Raw genomic sequence first — 17,536 nt, forward strand, 5'->3', positions numbered from 1 at the left:
AAAGGCTCATAAGCAGCTATTCTTAAAACTCTCATTTGTCTTTAAAATCCAACAAAAGCTTAACCTAATCTGTTCACCCCTCCCTGAATACCAAACCCCCTCTGTCCTAAAGAAGAGCACTTGCCCACAGTATGTTTTCTCTGCCACAATTCCCAGTAGGCTATGTGTTCTAACAATGATTCAAAGGAAAAACATATTTCTTTTGCAAAAATAAAATGTTTGAGGTATAATACATACTTAACAAATACTAATTAGAGATAATCTCAGGAAAATAATGGGAATGAAACCAAAGAGATAAGAGAAAGTGAACTCAACTTTTAAAATTATTATGTCTAGTGTACATATTTGTGGGTTAGAATGTGAAAACTTGATACACGCATACAATGTGCCATGATCCAATCAAGTTACTTAGTATTTCCAAGTATTTAAACATTTTAAAGTTTTTGATTAATACATAATAGTTGTTCATATTACAGGGTACGGTGTGTTATTTCAATACATACGCACAAAGTGAAACTGCACTTTAAAAGAGGTGAGAATTCAGAATGAAGGAACGAGAAAGCACAAAGTGTATCAACAGTAGAGGAGAGGCAATGTGGATAGTAGTCCGTGACAAAGCTTTGCATTCAGAATAGTAGCAGGGGCTGGCACCGTGGTGCAGTGGGTTAATCCTCTGCCTGTGGCACCAGCATCCCAGATGGGTGCAGGTTCTAGTCCCGGCTGCTCCTCTTCTAATCCAGCTCCCTACTGTGACCTGGGAAAGCAGTAGAGGATGGCCCAAGTGCTTGGGCCCCTGCACCTGCGCAGGAGACTAGGAAGAAGCACCTGGCTCCTGGCTTTGGATTGGCGCAGCGCCAGCTATGGCAGCCACTTGGGGAGTGAACCAATGGAAGGAAGACCTTTCTCTCTGTCTCTCTCTCTCATTGTCTGTAACTCTGCCTCTCAAATAAATAAATAAAAATCTAAAAAAAAAAAAAAAGAATAGTAGCAGGTTTTATATAATCTTGAAACCAAAGAAAGAATAGGGGCCAGTGCTGTGGCATAGCAGGTAAATTGTTGCCTGCAGTGCTGGCATCCCATAGAGAGCCAGTTTGAGTCCCTGCTGCTCCACTTCTGATCCAACTCTCTGCTATAGCTTGGGAAAGCAGTAGAAGATGGCCCAAGTCCTTGGGCCCCTGCACCTGCGTGGGAGACCCAGAAGAAGCTCCTGGCTCCTGGCTTTGGATTACTGCAGCTCCGGCCGTTGTGGCCAATTGGGGAGTGAACCAGCAGATGGAGACCTCTTTCTCTCTGCCTCTCCTCTCTCTGTGTAACTCTTTCAAATAAATAAATAAATCTTTTTTTTTTAAAGGAAAGGATAATAAAGTATCCCAAAGGAAAAGAGAGTCCTCTAGGGTTTTTAAGAATGTTTACTTATTTTTATTTGTTTGAAAAGTAGAGCAACAAAGAAAAAAAGAGAGATCTTCTACCTACTGGTTCACTCTCCAAATGCCCACTGCAACCAGGGCAGGGTCAGGCCTAAGTGAAGAGTCAGGAACTCCATCCAGCTCTCCCACATGGGTGACAGGAACTGGATAACTTAATCATCACCTGCTGCCTCCCAGAATGCACACTGTCAGCTAATTCAGAAGCAGAGGTGAGACTCAGTCCGTGGCACTCCTACACAGGGTATGGGTGTCCTTGTGGTGCTCTAGGGTGTTCTAGAAGGTCAAATGACACAAAATTAAATGTAGGCATGTTGTACTGGAAATAATGAGGAAAGGAAAGAACTGAGCAAACTGTAACTTAGCCAGGAGTCTTTGAGGACACAAACTAAAACAGAAAAAAAAAAAAAAAAAAAAAAAACAGAATAGCAAAAAGGTAGAGGAATGAAACAGACATCTTGGGATTCAATTGCTGTTTTTAACCCTTGCTTGTACTCCTGTGGAACTGTGGTCTTTATACTTTTCACTTGTTGAATATTATAGTTACTGGTAGATTAAGCCTATGTAATATCCAATATCAGAGTGTAAGCCTATGTGGACTGAAATTATGGTTTTTAAAATTAAAAAAAAAAGGAAGGAAAGAGGGGATTGAGGGAAGGATATAGGGAGGGAGGGCATTATGGTTTTCTTCTTAGAATTGTACCTATGAAACACATGAAAGCTCTTCATATTAATAAAAATTTAAAAACAGAAACTGAAGAAATGAATTGTTTAAAGGAAGTCCTAAAATATTCATCAACATTAAAGTCACTCCTGGAGGGAAAGTGCCTTCAGATCTTACCTAACACACCTTTTTCAAGGGAGGCTCAGGTATTAAATTATTCTACAGAATCAGGTCACTAATCAAGAAAGTGTTCTTCTTTCGAAAGATTAAAAAGAAGTAGCCAAAGATCGCTGAGGTCTATTGCCTGCTTTTGGGAAATGTCAAGCCCTGGTTTATATTCAAGAGGGGTGATTTCAGGAGATTTCTCTGATGCAGTCTGGTAAAATTTTGTCAGGGTGACAATACCTTGTTTACCCCTTGATTAATGTATTACTTTTAAAGAACAGCTGTGGAGATCTGATGTGTCAGTTCATTTCAATGCTGCCCCGTTGCTTCTGTTGGAGAGGCACAGCAATCTCCCTCACATCCAGTGAATAAGACCCTGGTAGTTGCCGCAGTAAATAACTGATCTGTCTTCATGCTGTAGGTAGTCAAAGGGAGACGAGGGAGAAGGAACGTGGAGCTCCTTTATATCCATATTTTCCCGGACTCCACCGAGAAGGCTCTGCAATTCTTGATTTTCATTGTATAGAAAGCAATCTAGAGAATGGCTCACCTCACTTGCAGCTTAACTACTTTGAAAACTAAAGAAAGAGGAACATGAGCTATTGATGTCAGGCATACGTTTTTAAACTTTTTGTACAATAATCAATTGCCTAAGCTAAGTGTGTTGCAAAAAAAAATGAGTTTCTTATATCAGCGTTATCTTACTTTACACGTGAGGTTTTATTTAGCACATAGTATCTTGGATTTGAAGTTTATTTCTTCTCTGGGCTTTCATTTCTTTACAGACCCCAGTCTGTATCTACACTACAGACCCCACATCTATCCAAAATGTCTGTCTTCTCCTGCATTCTCACAGCTTCTGCTTTATTTTGGTCTTTATTTTTAAATTTGACAATTAAAGACAGACAGTCAGACAGAGAGCACCCATCTGCTATTTCACCACTTAATGCCCACAACAGCTGGGCTGAGAACCAGGAGCTAGCAACTCAATTCAGGTCTCCCATATCTGTTTCAGGGACCCAACCACCTGCACCATCACTGCTGTCTTCCAGGGTCTGCATAATAGGAAGCTGGAATATTGAGTGAACCTGGATGTCAAACCCAAGCACTCTGACACTGGAGGTGGGTGTGTTAGTCAGTGTCTTAGTCACGAGGCCAAACACCTGCCCCTATTTGGCTTTTATTAACAGCTCTTTTCTGAAGAATTTCAATAAACTTTCACATGTCAGTAAGCTTTCACACCCATTCTTCACTCAAATTTCTCCACAAAAGCCAATGCTGCAGAACTACTCAGAAGTTAACATGTTGAAAGATGAACTGCATCATTGCACATCTCCTAATTTCCACCCTTACCTACCAGAGTTTTCTGTAAGGATAAGTACAAATAATGCCCATGCAATGTTCTTCAAAGTATGGCCTCAGGCTACTTTTCTGGCCTCATGATTCTCATGAACTCATAAATGGCCTGCTCTGCCTTTCTAAACACAGAAAACACTTTGGATGAGATTTAACATCAATGGTGCTTCTGACATGGACCACTCCCATCCTCCCTACACTAAAGCTTAACAAGTATTTGTACTCTTTTCTTCCCATACCATTTTTAAATTACTATTCACTATTTTCATTGTTTATGATATGGTAATTTGTATATTTATAAGAGATTATTCTTTATTCTAATTTTTATAGTTAGTTACCACAAATCACTCTGACATCACCATGATATCTGGTGCTGGAGCTGGCCTTGCAGCACAGTGGTTTAGCCCAGTGTTTGGGATAAATTCAAATATGGGCTGCTCCACTTTGAATACAGCTTCCTGCTAATCCATCTAGGAAAGAGTGGTTGGAGCTCCAGACTCCCGGCTTCAACTTGGCAATCATGTAGGGAATAAAACAGTGGATGGAAGATCTCTCTCTTCCTCTCTCTGTCACTTTCAAATAAATAACTTTTAAAATGGTGTTTTCCAAATAAAAAGTACAAAAATTACTTATTTCCTCAGAAGAGACCTATACATATATATAAGTTTCTGTGAATGCCTTTTTGTCTATATTGAACATCGTTCCCTTAAGTCCTTCACACAGCTCTGAATCCAGAGTAAGCTCTCAAGAACCTGTTATGGCTAACTCAAATTACGCTTTTTGATGCAGTTGTTTTCATAGGTCTGGTCTGTCGTCATCACAGCGCCTCAATGATAGCTTTTATGTATGCTCTTTTACACCAACTTGTAGAAATCACTCATCACTGAGGATTAAGTGATCCAGAAATATCACATTCTACTCCTCTTAATAACTTTCTTCCACTAGCATGCGGACACTTATCTATTAAGTAAAATTTACCACCACATATCTTTTCCTTTCATTTTATCATTCTGGATTAACTCAATAATTAATGTTGTTAACCCTTCCCCTCCTTAAAATCCTGGACTTTTTCAGTTCCACTGATCTCCACTTCCACTCCATCTTGGTGTCTATATCCATGGGCTTAGATGTTGACATCTTAAATGACTCTGATTTGAAATCATAAACTCTATTTTTTGACTCCCACTACTTCAGAATGCATATTTCCTTAAACCATTTGTTTCCCCCAATTTTTCTCCTTTTCCGTCTTCATTTCTTTTTTTTTTTTTTTAATTAGTCTGGACCATAGGTTCACCTTTTCTTTTTTTTAATTTTTTTTTAATTTTTTTACAGGCAGAGTTAGACAGTGAGAGAGAGAGAAACAGAGAGAAAAGTGTTCCCTTTTCCGTTGATTCACACCCCAATGGCTGCTGCGGCCGGCACGCTGTGGTCAGCGCTGCACTGATTTGAAGCCAGGAGCCAGGTGCTTCCCCCTGGTCTGCCATGCGGGTACAGGGCCCAAGGACCTGGGCTACCCTCCACTGCCCTCCTGGACCACAGCAGAGAGCCGGACTGGAAGAGGAGAAACTGGGACAGAATCTGGTGCCCCAATTGGGACTAGAACCCCTGGGTGCCGGCGCCGCAGGTGGAGGATTAGCTTAGTGAGTCAAGGCGCCAGCCTGGGTTCACCTTTTCAACTCTTACTTTATCATTGCGCTCAGATTTTCTTTTTCTTTGCTGACTATCACACCTAATCTGTAAAATGAGTTTAAATGAGGTTTAAATGAATATAGGATAAAAATTATATTACCTAGATAACTGGCATGACTACATTCTTCTGTTTCCTGTCATCTACTGTTATTTCTGTACACATGACAACCCTTTATCAAGTTCCTAGTCATTCTGTTTTCCATTTCTCATCAAGGCACAGGTTCTCTACATTGTCATCCCTAGTGCTCCTAACACCTGCAAACATTTTTGTGTCTATTGTAAAAAGATATTTCGATCTGTTAAGTAGAACTAAGCTTGGCACAATATTTCTCATCCTCTTCTGTAAGTGTGTCAGTCTTTTATTCAACTCTTAGATCCTTCCCCTGCTTTCTAGGCTATGTCCTCCTGCTGAATCCTAGATTCAACCATTTCAATGTTTTTGAATCATTTGTCCATCAGTGTTCTCCTCTTTAAAATTAATTTCTCCACACATTTTTTCTTCCAACTATAAAATAATCTGTGACCTCACATCTTCATAAATACTTATATAATCAGCTTCCTTTTAACAACAAAGTAACATGCCTCTTTCTCCTTTGAAGCAAAGTCTCTTGAAAGAGTTGTGCATATACACCAAATTTTTATTTTTTCCATTTTATCCCCAAACTAGTTCAATTGAGTCATTTCAAATAAAGATTTTTTAAAAAAAATCTAAGCACTTATAGCTATAAACTTCCCTCTTAATATAATTGCTGTATCCCAGATTTTGATATGTTGTGTTTTAATTTTCATTTGTTTAGAGAAAGTTTTGGATTTCTTATTTAATTCCTCAGTGATCAGCTGATCATTCAGGAGCATGTTGTTTAACTTCAGATGAATAAGGACATTATAGATGGCTTACAGCATAGACTGAGCAAGAATATGTAACACTCATAAATAAATAAGGATGAAACACAAGACCACCAATGTGTACAGAGCAAATATCACTAGACCTAAAGGGAAAGATAAACTCCAAAACCCCACTGTCATCAATGAACAGGTAATTCAGACAGAAAATCAACAGTGAAACATCAGAATTGAACCATGTTATAGAGAAAATGGACCTAAAATTTACAGAACATTTCACCTAACAGTTACAGAATACACATTCTTCTCATCAGTGCATGGAATGTTTTCTAGGATAGAGTATATATTAGGCCATAAATCAGTTCTCAGTATTTAAAAAAAAATGAAGTCATACCATGTATCTTCTCAGACCATGAAAGAATAAGACTAGGAATTGACAAGAAGGCCAATGAAAATTGACAAATACATGGAAGTTTGTTTTGTATAATACAAATGTAGCTATTTTAGCTTATTTTTTGGTTTCCGTTTGCATAGGGTTTCTTTTTCCAAACCTTCATTTGCAGTCTGTGTTTCTTCACCTGTGAAATAAGTTTCTTGTAGGTAGTGTGTAGTTGAGTATTTTTTTAATCCATTTGGCCAATCTACATCTTTTGACTATGGAATTTAATCTATTTACATTTAAGCTTAATATTTATAGATAATAATTAACTTCTGTCATTTAGCTTATTGGTTATTAATGGTATCTGTTAGTAAATTCTGTACTGTTGCTATGTTTTCATGATGTTTAATTATAAAGTACGACTTTCCTTGGTGTTTCTTGTTAAGAGTGTTTTGTTCGTGATGAATTCTCTCAGTTTTTGCTTGTTTGGGAAATCCTTCATTTCTCCTTCAGTTCTAAAGGATAGCTTCCCTGGATATAATATTCTTGGTTGGAAGTTGTTTTCTTTCAATACCTTAATATATCATTTCACTCTTTTTGGGCTTGTAGGGTTTCTACTGAGAAGTCTGCTGTTGATTTAATGGAATTTCTAGTAAGTATAGGTCGACATTTTTCTCTCATTGTCTTTGGGATTGTCTCCATGTCCTTATCTTTTGACAACTGGATTATAAGCTGCCTTGGGGGAGATCTTTTTTCCATTGGTCTAATTGGGTTCCTTTGAATTTCCTATGTATGTATGTCCATAACTGTTTCAAGACTTGGGAAGCTTTCAACTATTAATTATTTAATTTAATAGGTTCTCAATGTCTTTTTCAATCTCTTCTTCTTCAGGTATCCCCAAACTATGAACATTTGTTCACTTAATGGTGTCTCATATGTCTCAGAGAATTTCTTTATTCTTTTTCATTGTTTTTCTTTGTTTTTGTCTGATGAGGTTATTTCAAGTTTTGTCCCCAAGATCAAAATTTCTTCTGTTTGGTCTATTCTGTTGTTGAAACTCTCCTTTTTAAAAATTTCATTGATTGATGTTTTCAGCACCAAAAATTTTAATTGTTCATTCTTAATGATTTCTCTCTCTTTAATACTTCATTCATATTATGCATTGTTTTCTTATTTTTAAAAACTATCTCTCCATATTCTCTTGCATCTCCTTGATTTCCCTTAGGATTACTATTCATATGTTTCCTTCAACTTAGAACCTAATTATGGAGAACTATTTTTTTTTCTTTTGGAGGTATCAGACTTGCTTTCTTCTTAATGTTTTCTGTGTCCCTCTGTTGACATATGCACATACAGTATTATAGTTACTTCTTCTTTATGGAATAGGTTTCATTGGTAAAGACTTTTTTTAGATGGAATGCATGGTATTGTTGAGTGGTTGCTTTGTGTTTGGTTCTGGGTGGTCCCAAAAGTGTAATCTCTGAGTGATTTCTTCCACTGTAATTAATGTAAGCAGTGCTACAAGTGCCACAGTTGTCTCTCTTGCAGCAGATTGTATAGGTACTAGTATGATTTTAAAATGAATGTGGCTTTCCAAAAGAATGTGTCTTTAGTCCCCATAAAATAGCGTGTTAATCACACCAGGTTTGTGATGGCTGTAGCCACATTCTTTGCATTGTGGGACACAGAGGGGGCTATCTCATTGTCCTATCAGGCAAACCTGAGTGATTTGGGCACCTTTACTGGAGATTGTGCAACGGCAACCATGGGCTTGTAGCAGTAGAATGGAAATAAAGCCTTACCCAGGCACCACAGGGCATATGTAGATGTTCCCATGGCTTTTACTGGCAGTCCCAGTCCTAAGACTGCAGGATATATTGATCAGATCCTGTTCTCACATTTCATGTACTGGTTATGCTGGAAATTGTCAACTGGCAGGTATGGGTCTGGAGCATTGGAATGCGGAGAGGGTCCTCCCCATGTCCCATCAAGAGAACTCTGGTGACTATATGGAATGAACCTCTAGGAATCCATGTCTCAGAGCTACAGGAATCAAGGGATACCTTACATACATCCCATAGGGTGATGGAAGATTATGCTGGGTATTGTGCACTAGACTCTTTGCAAGTCTGGATCAGTCAGATGCAGATAGGGCCTTCTCCAGACTCCAACAATAAGCACCACTGACCCAGGGACTTATAGAACAATCACAGACCCAGTGCTGTATGGTGCAATGGGATCTTTACCTAGATCCCCCAGAATGAATTCAGATGACTGTGGAATAGAGCTCTCTCTAACCAGCACAGTCCCATAACTGTAGGACTTGTAGGATACTTTACTCATTTTCCATACAGTGAGAACCTGCTACACTGGGGATTTTTGCCTTAGTAGCTTCAGACCTGGAGCAGAGGGATGCAGAAAAGACTTTCCTCAGGCCCCAAGGGAAGCGCAGGTGACCCTGGGACTTAATTGTAACAACAGTCACAGTGTAGGAGTACAGGATAAAGTATGGTCCTTACCCAGGTCTCACAGGAAAAGGGTCAGTTATTATGGGGACTGTGACTTGGTAGCCAGCAGCTTGAAGCAGAGGAAGGCAGATATAGTCCTCCAGAACCCACAGGTGAGTGTGAGATACTCCAGGAGTTGTAGCAGCAACAGCAATGGTCCCAGAGCTGCAGGGCACAAAGGGCAAGCAAGAGTGAAACTGGGAATTGAGCTCTTGCCATCCAGCACCTGTGCTAAAGGTACAAAATGGGACTTCCTCAGGTCTTGTTTTCTGTGTTTGCTATGGGTTACTGCTAGTGCCAAGCCCCAAGAAGCTGAGTGGAACTTTCCTAGGTCACAAAGTGAATGAAAATAATTTGATGGGCTTGTCCCCCAAAGTCTCAAAGCTTCATGGTGAAGAGGGGCACTCTCTCTGCTCTGGAAATCGTCCTTGCTCTGGTAGTTTCTGGTAGTGAAGGAACTGCTTGTCAGGATCCTAAAAATGAATGGAGTTTAGCAACAGCTGTAATTCAGCAGCTTGTGTATGGCACTTTGTGGACAGAGGAAGGTAATGTGTATTTGCTTTCTTGAGCAAAGCAGTGAATCAGACTCAGTTCTCTAGATTGGATTTAAAGTCAGGTAAGGACTATGTACTTCCCTGTATTCAGGGCTGCTGGTCTGTGACAATGGCAGGGGGTACACAGCTGTCCATTACCTTATCCTGGCAAGACGGCATCCTCCCGAACCAGGGAGCAGGTTTCAGAGTCTCTGTATTGTTTGTAGTTCCAATGACTTTTTTACTGACAATTTCCCTCAATCTCCTGGAAACACGGTTCTTCCTTTGTTGTTCTGATACTTTTCTATGGCTGAGTTTTGTGTAGTTCTTCTCCATTCAGCCATCTTGACCACCCTTTCCTGTTTTATTTACTTATTTTTGAAATTTGTTCAAGAAGCAGAGAGACAAAGAGCACTCTCATTCACTACTTCACTTCCTGAATGCCTGAAATGGCAAGGACTGCAGGACAAAAGTTGGAGCTGGGAATTCAATTGAGGTGTCCTAAGGTGGCAGGAACCCAATTATTTGAGTCATCATTGCTCTCTTCCAGTGCCTGCATTAGCAAGAAGCTGCAAACAGGAGCTGGATCCAAGAATCCAATCTAAATACTTTCATGTAAAGCACAAGCTTTCAAACCAATAAGCTAAACACCTGCCCCTACATCAAATCCTTGAATGATTCTAAGATTCCTCCACTGTAGTAACTATAAAATAAATTCATGAGATGATGCATAAACATACAGATAGTAAATATTATGAAAGATTGCAAATGGCCATGATTAATACTAACACAACCCCATTATACTTTGAGATGGCAATGGGAATAGGATTACTTTCCATGGTTCAGTTCAATCCTTCCATCTTCTGAGGGGATTACAGCCAAACAGAATCATATAATTGCCAGAAAACACACTCAGGGCTGAATCTCAGCTTTGCCATTTTCTAACTGTTCAGAAAGTAAATCTCACCTTTCTCATCTACAAATGAAGGGTACTAAGATATTTTCCAAATGTTATTGTGACAAATAAGCGAGAGAAATATAAAGTGGCTCACAGAGTGATGAAGAACACAATTGATAGATAAAGCTGCAAGTGTATGGTCTCCATTTCCACCTCTGAATCCCCTGAAAAGATCTAGATCCCCTTGTACTTTGCCTTTATTTCTTATAATCCCTCCCTCACCATAAACCATCTGGTTGACAAATTTCTGCTAAAACTGCACTTATCTTAGAGCTTTCACACGTGAATTTCCATGTTGGAATCTTCTACCTCTGGGATGATTGACTTCAGATTTTATATTCTCGAAATATGGCCCCAGATATTCCCTGATTCTTGATCTGTGTAGTCTCTAGTTCTGTTCTCTACCAATTTCATTTCCTGCTTTACTGTACTTTAGTCAATTTATATTACCATGTTTGTTCATTGAATGTCTGATATACCAATATCTGTAATAATTTAAATCTATATCTATATCTCTTGTACTCTTGTAGATCTATGTTCCATGATTGCATTGATTTTATCTAATTCTGGCATATAACAGACACTCAAGAATACTCAATAAAACAATGAGTGAATAAAGGCCTTTTTACTCAATGTTATAGCAAGTCCAAAGGTCTGAAACCAAAGACATTTATGTAAATTTTACTATACATCAAGAATATCATGTTAGAGTTGACCGCCCGAAAAACGTCACCAAGAGACGTCTCTTATGCAAACAGCAAGGGGAAGCTTTATTGATTATCCAGCATGCTGGGGCTGTCTGATCATACATGAGCAGAGCAGCCCCGAATAACCAAAGGTTAGGGTTTATAAAGGCAAAAACCGCAAAATTGGGAGGGGGGAGAGAATACACGGTTGCTAAGCAGTTGCTAATATCTTACAATCAGCAATTATGATCTTAAGACATAGACAAATCACATTTTCATTATTAGCTCAGGTAACCCAGGTGTAACCTTTTTATTTTTAAGCTTGAGCCATCATGCTAGGGGGTTTTTGTGCGTTGCCAAGGGTGATGTAGTGCACTGCTATTGTCCGACTATTTGAGATCATAGTTTCAGACCAGAGTCTCACGGGGCGGCGGGGGGGGGGGGGTTGCTTTCCCAGAACGCAGTCTCAAGTGCTCCAAAATGGAGTCCCTACTGTCAAGGTGCTACTTTACTCTGTCTTATTTTCACAGCTGCACCAGGAAGGTTTAAACCTGTAAGCTTAAGCTTAACTTTTTACACCCGCACATATACAATTATAACTCTTCAATCACACATCTGATTTTGAATTTAAATATTTATGTAGTAATTAAAAAAACCTTTGTTTTATAACTTTGCCAAACCAATGGTTAAGAATGTTATACTTGGGGCCAGCACTGTGGCGTAGAGGATAAAACTGCCACCTGCAGTGCCGGCATCCCATATGGGAGCCGGTTCAAGTCCTGGCTGCTCCACTTCCAATCCAGGCTTCTCCTTTGGCCTGGGAAAGCAGTAGAAGATGGCACAAGTCCTTGGCCCCCTGAACCCACACAGGAGACCCAGAAGAAGCTTCTGACTCCTGGCTTTGGATTGGCTCAGTTCTAGCTATTGCAGCTACTTGGGGAGTGAACCAGAGGATGGAAGACTTTTCTCTCTCTCTCTCTCTCTGCCTCTGCTTCTCTGTAACTCTGCCTTTCAAATAAATAAATCTTTTTAAAAAAACATATTATACTTCTATATCTTTAATGATCTGTGATTACTTTAAAATTTACTGTATATGGGTGAAATGATCATTTTTCATTCAATTATTTTTATAGCCAATAAACTATATTCTCAATAAACTAACTTATTTTTACTTGTTAAACTTCTTATATGGTAAGTGTTAAGATTTTTGGCTGTAATATAATTTTAAAATATGTCATCTCAAAATCTAAACAAAATGAGAGAAGGAAGTAGGGAGGAAGGGAGAGAGGGGGAAGCAGGGAGGGAAAGATGGAGGAAGGGAATATTACTATGTTCTTAGACTTGTATCTACAAATCACATTGAATCTGCTAAAACTAATTAAATCTAAAAATTAAACTAATTAAATTAAAAGTTGGAATAAAAATGCATAAAATGTAGTTTATTTATCTTTAATTAATTTAAAAGGTGTGAAACTGAGAAAGAAAGAGAAAAATCTTCCATCTAGCAGTTCACTCCACAGATGCTTGCAACAGCCAGTGTTGGGTGAAGCAAAAAAGACAAGGAATTTTCACATGGGGTGGCAGGGATCCAAGTACTTGAGCCATCACCTGCCGTCTCAGTATGCACATTGGCAGGAAGCTGGAACTGGATGCACAGCAAGAACTCAAATACAGGCACTCTGATGTCACATTCAGGTAACCCAAGCAAACATCTTAACCACCTTAACGACTGCACCAAACACCCAACCCTAATAATTAAAAGTTTAAATAAAGAGACTAACTAAGAAGCAAGGGAAAATAAGAAAATGATGTCCCATTGATAACACAAGAAATAAAAGGACCTCAATATTTGTTATTGAAGGAAAGCAGCTCAGGGATATTGCAATAAAAGTAGAAAACATGCAAAATTTATTTGGCTTTGAATTATTGAAATTTATTTGGCTTTGAATTATTGAAACCTAGTGAATTGTTATCCCAGTTTTCATGGTAAAGCTTATCTTTGCATCAGATTTCATATAGGTATCAAGAAAGTAATAATCAGAAATAACACATTACTTGACAAGAAATAGAAGGCTTAGATATTTGTTTTCAGAGGTAGTCGTAATAAAACAATGTCTTGTACCTTATAGAAAAGCAAATTGTAGAAACAAAGAAGAGATAAATAAATAGAAGACGTTGAAAGCTTTGAAAAGCCCTCCCTTATATTGTATAAAAAGCATTATTTCTGAATGCAATGGCCTACTGCATTAAGAAGCAATTTCAAATATCATAGTGTATTGAGTTCAAAATGCTTCTTTAGCATTTTGACCTTTTGCAATGATATGTTCTCTGAGTTAGGTGATAAATCCATAAATATAAATTAGTCTCAAGTGTCATCCAGTTCACAGAGTTCACCAAAATAAGGAGACAATTCAAAAGTTAGAATATATCACCAAGGCATTTCAAAGAAAGTCAGTATGAGAGTCAAACAATTTATGAAACAAGTAAAGGAAAGGTGGCTATAAATTCTTTTCGGGTTCATGATTTTCATGCTGCAAACCACTTCAATTGTCAAAAAGTCCTATTAATTACCTGATTTATCTACACCTACTCGTCACTGAAAAGATGCTCTTCATAATAAATGATGGCAATAACAGCATTTAGTTGGATTTTTTATTTTAGAGAGTTTGCCTTTCCTATCCTTTTAAAAATATTTGCAGTTATCCATGTTATCACACCCACAACACCCACCATTTAGTTTCACTTTTAAAGTGAAGCCCACAAGAAAATACAGCTGAACTGTATTGCCTAGGTGATGGGCAGCAGACCTAGAAGGCAAACCTGGCTCTGAATCCCTAACCTTCCACCCTGCCTTTATGAATGAGTGAATAGGTTGATTCTCATTCAGTAAGAGGTCAATGAAATATGAGAAGGCAATTACGGACCTATACTAAAGATTGAAGTTTAGACTTTGGGGTAATGGAGCCAACAGCACCAGGAAAGGCCTTCTTGTGTAACATACTGGACATCTTAACACAGCACCTGCCCTGCTTGCAGCATATTTTGGACAAACATAGATGGATAATAGTACAGCACATCAAAACGTTCTGAAAACAATTCTGAAACTCAACTGTTTTTTTTCATGTTAAATGTGAATGACCATCTTTACAAGTGATTCTGCCCTTTCAAGCAGGATTATTCCAGAGGTTAATATTTTACACAAGAAAAAACAAGCAAACAGAATTCGTTAGTTGATAGGTATAGTAAATCAGTTTTCTTCCAGGAGGATTTTGGAAGACTACTGCAGATTTTAAAAACTTTCCCAAAATTTCTTTATTTTGCATCTTCAACATTGCAACCACTCATAAACAGGTGATCATTTTGCATAACATTGCATACCACACATATACAGGTGATCAACCAATAATTATTGAATGACTTAAGAGGAATTTAAGCTTAAAATTGAAAATAAAGTTACCAGAGATCCCACTACTGGATATACAGCTATAGGAAATGAAGTCAACCTATAGAAGAACTATCTGCACTTGCACGTTATTTCAATACTATTCACAATAGACAAGATAAGGGAACAGACTAAGTATTCAATCACAGATGAATGGATAAAGAAACTGTCATCGAGGGCCAGTAGGTTAAGCAACTGCTGGGGACTCTCACATCTCATATGAGAGTGCTGGAATGAGTCCTAACTACTCCACTTCCAATTTACCTCCCTGTAAATAAATCTAGGAATCAGGAGATTATGGCTCAAGTACTTGCCTTCTTGCTACCCAGGAGGGAGACCCAGATGGAGTTTCTGCCTCCTGGTGTCAGCCTAACCTACCTCCAACTGTTGGAGCCATTTGGGGAGTGGACGAGCAGGTAGAAAGATCTCCCTCCCTATCTGTGTTATCCTGCCTTTCAAATAAATAAATACATAAATAAATAAATAAATAAATCTTTAAGAAAGGTGATATATATTTTATTTATATGACATATATGTGTGGTTACACTATAATATATATAATTAAATGCTATTTGGTCATAAAAAGAATAAAATGTCATTTGCAACAGCATCAATAAACCTGGCATCTTAAATTAAATAAGCCAGCAACCTTAAGACAGATACCACATTGTGTGCAATCTCATAAAGTTGATCTCATGGAAGTAGAAAGTAAAATGGTGATTACCAGAAACTGGGGTAGTTAAGGGAAATGATAATGGTGAGATGTTGCTCAGAGCATACACAGTTACCATCAGATAGGAGGAACAGATAGCAAGAGATTGCCATACAGCAAGCTGTAGTTAATGATGATTTATTATATTCTTGAGAAATGTAAAGAACATGGATTTTTCATCTCTCAATAAAATTGCTAACAATGTGAGGCTGATGCATCTATTAACTACTAGATTTTATCATTCCATAATATCTTTATTTCAAAGCATCATGTTGCATATGATAAAAACATACATGTTGCCGGCGCCGCGGCTCACTAGGCTAATTCTCCGCCTTGTGGCACCGGCACACCGGGTTCTAGTCCCGGTCGGGGCACCAGATTCTGTTCCAGTTGCCCCTCTTCCAGGCCAGCTCTCTGCTGTAGCCAGGGAGTGCAGTGGAGGATGGCCCAAGTACTTGGGCCCTGCACCCCATGGGAGACCAGGATAAGTACCTGGCTCCTGCCATCGGATCAGCGCGGTGCACTGGCCGCAGCGCACCAGCCGCGGTGGCCATTGGAGGGTGAACCAAAGGCAAAGGAAGACCTTTCTCTCTGTCTCTCTCTTTCACTGTCCACTCTGCCTGTCAAAAAAAAAAACAAACCCACAACATACATGTTATCTTTCAATTAAAATATAAAACCTAAAAAGAATGATATTATATAACACCCTCCCCTCAAATTGAAAAATAATTTATAGTGGAAAAATCATGCATCTACTATTTAAAGCATATCTCAGTAATTACATTTGGCAGGTAATATTACTGTGTCATTTTTTCCATAAATACTTTTTCTTATTCTTTAAAGATTTTATTTATTTACTTGAGAAGCAGAGTTACAGAAAGAGAGGGAGAGATAGAGAGAAAGATCTTCTATCCACTGCTTCACTCCCCAGATGGTCAGAACGTCTGGAAGTAGGCCAATCTGAAGCCAAGAACCGGGAGATTCTTTCAGGTCTCCCATCTGGGTGCAGTGCATGAAGCACTTGGGTCATTTGCTACTGCTTTCCCAGGCCATAAGCAGAGAGCTACATCAGAAATGGAGCAGCAGGAACAGGAACAAGATCCTATGTGGGATGCCGGCACCACAGGTGGAGGCTTAGTCTATTATGCCACAGCACCAGCCCCAAGACCTGTTTTTTTTCCCCAACTTTTATTTAAGAAATATAAATTTCCAAAGTACAACTTTTGAATTATAGCAGCTTCCCCCCCCCATAACCTCCCTCCCACCCGCAACCAACCCATCTCCCACTCCCTCTCCCATCCCATTCTTCATCAAGATTCATTTTTCAATTATTTTTATATACAGAAGATAACTTAGTATATACTAAGTAAAAATTTCAACAGTTTGCGCCCACATAGAAACACAAAGTATAAAGTACTATTTGGGTAGTAGTTTTACCATTAATTCACATAGTACAACACATTAAGGACAGAGATCCTACATGGAGAGCAGGTGCACAGTGACTCCCGTCGTTGATTTAACAATTTATACTCTTATTTATGATGTCAGTAATCACCCGAGGCTCTTGTCATGAACTGCCAGGCTATGGAAGCCTCTTGAGTTCACCAACTCCGATCTTATTTAGATAAGGTCATATTCAAAGTAGAAGTTCTCTCCTCCCTTCAGAGAAAGGTACCTCCTTCTTTGATGGCCAGTTCTTTCCTCTGGGATCTCACTCACAGAGGTCTTTCATTTAGGTGTTTTTTTTTTTTTTCCCCACAGTGTCTTAGCTTTCCATGCCTGTGAAACTCTCATGGGCTTTTTAGCCAGATCCGAATGCCTTAAGGGCTGATTCTGAGTCCAGAGTGTTGTTTAGGGCATTTGCCATTCTACGAGTGTGCTGTGTATCCTGCTCCCCATGTAGGACCATTCCCTCCTTTTTAATTCTATCAATTATTATTTGCAGACAATGGTCTTATTCATGTAATCCCTTTGACACTTAATCCTATTTTTTTGATCAATTATGAACTGAAACTGATCACTTTGACTAGTAAGATGGCATTGGTACATGCCACCTTGATGGGATTGAATTAGAATCCTCTGGCACATTTCTAGCTCTATCTTTAGGGGTAAGTCCGAGTGAGCATGTGCCGACTGTACATCTCTTCCCTCTCTTATTCCCACTCTTATATTTAACAG

The 17,536-nt window shown here is 38.8% G+C and overlaps 1 long non-coding RNA gene across 2 annotated transcripts in view; it reads left to right on the plus strand.

Annotated features, from left to right (window-relative positions):
* LOC149123501 (uncharacterized) overlaps window positions 1–17,536 on the plus strand; it is a 54,817-nt gene that overhangs the window by 5,590 nt on the left and 31,691 nt on the right. For both annotated transcript variants that reach the window (XR_016216155.1, XR_016216154.1), the window contains one exon: window positions 7,130–7,172. This is a non-coding gene — a long non-coding RNA (uncharacterized LOC149123501). The remainder of the gene's footprint in view (window positions 1–7,129; window positions 7,173–17,536) is intronic.

The sequence above is a fragment of the Oryctolagus cuniculus genome, chromosome 11 (genome assembly GCF_051225735.1).
Source record: "Oryctolagus cuniculus isolate XC-2025 breed Fujian yellow rabbit chromosome 11, ASM5122573v1, whole genome shotgun sequence".
Taxonomy (NCBI): Eukaryota; Metazoa; Chordata; class Mammalia; order Lagomorpha; family Leporidae; genus Oryctolagus; species Oryctolagus cuniculus.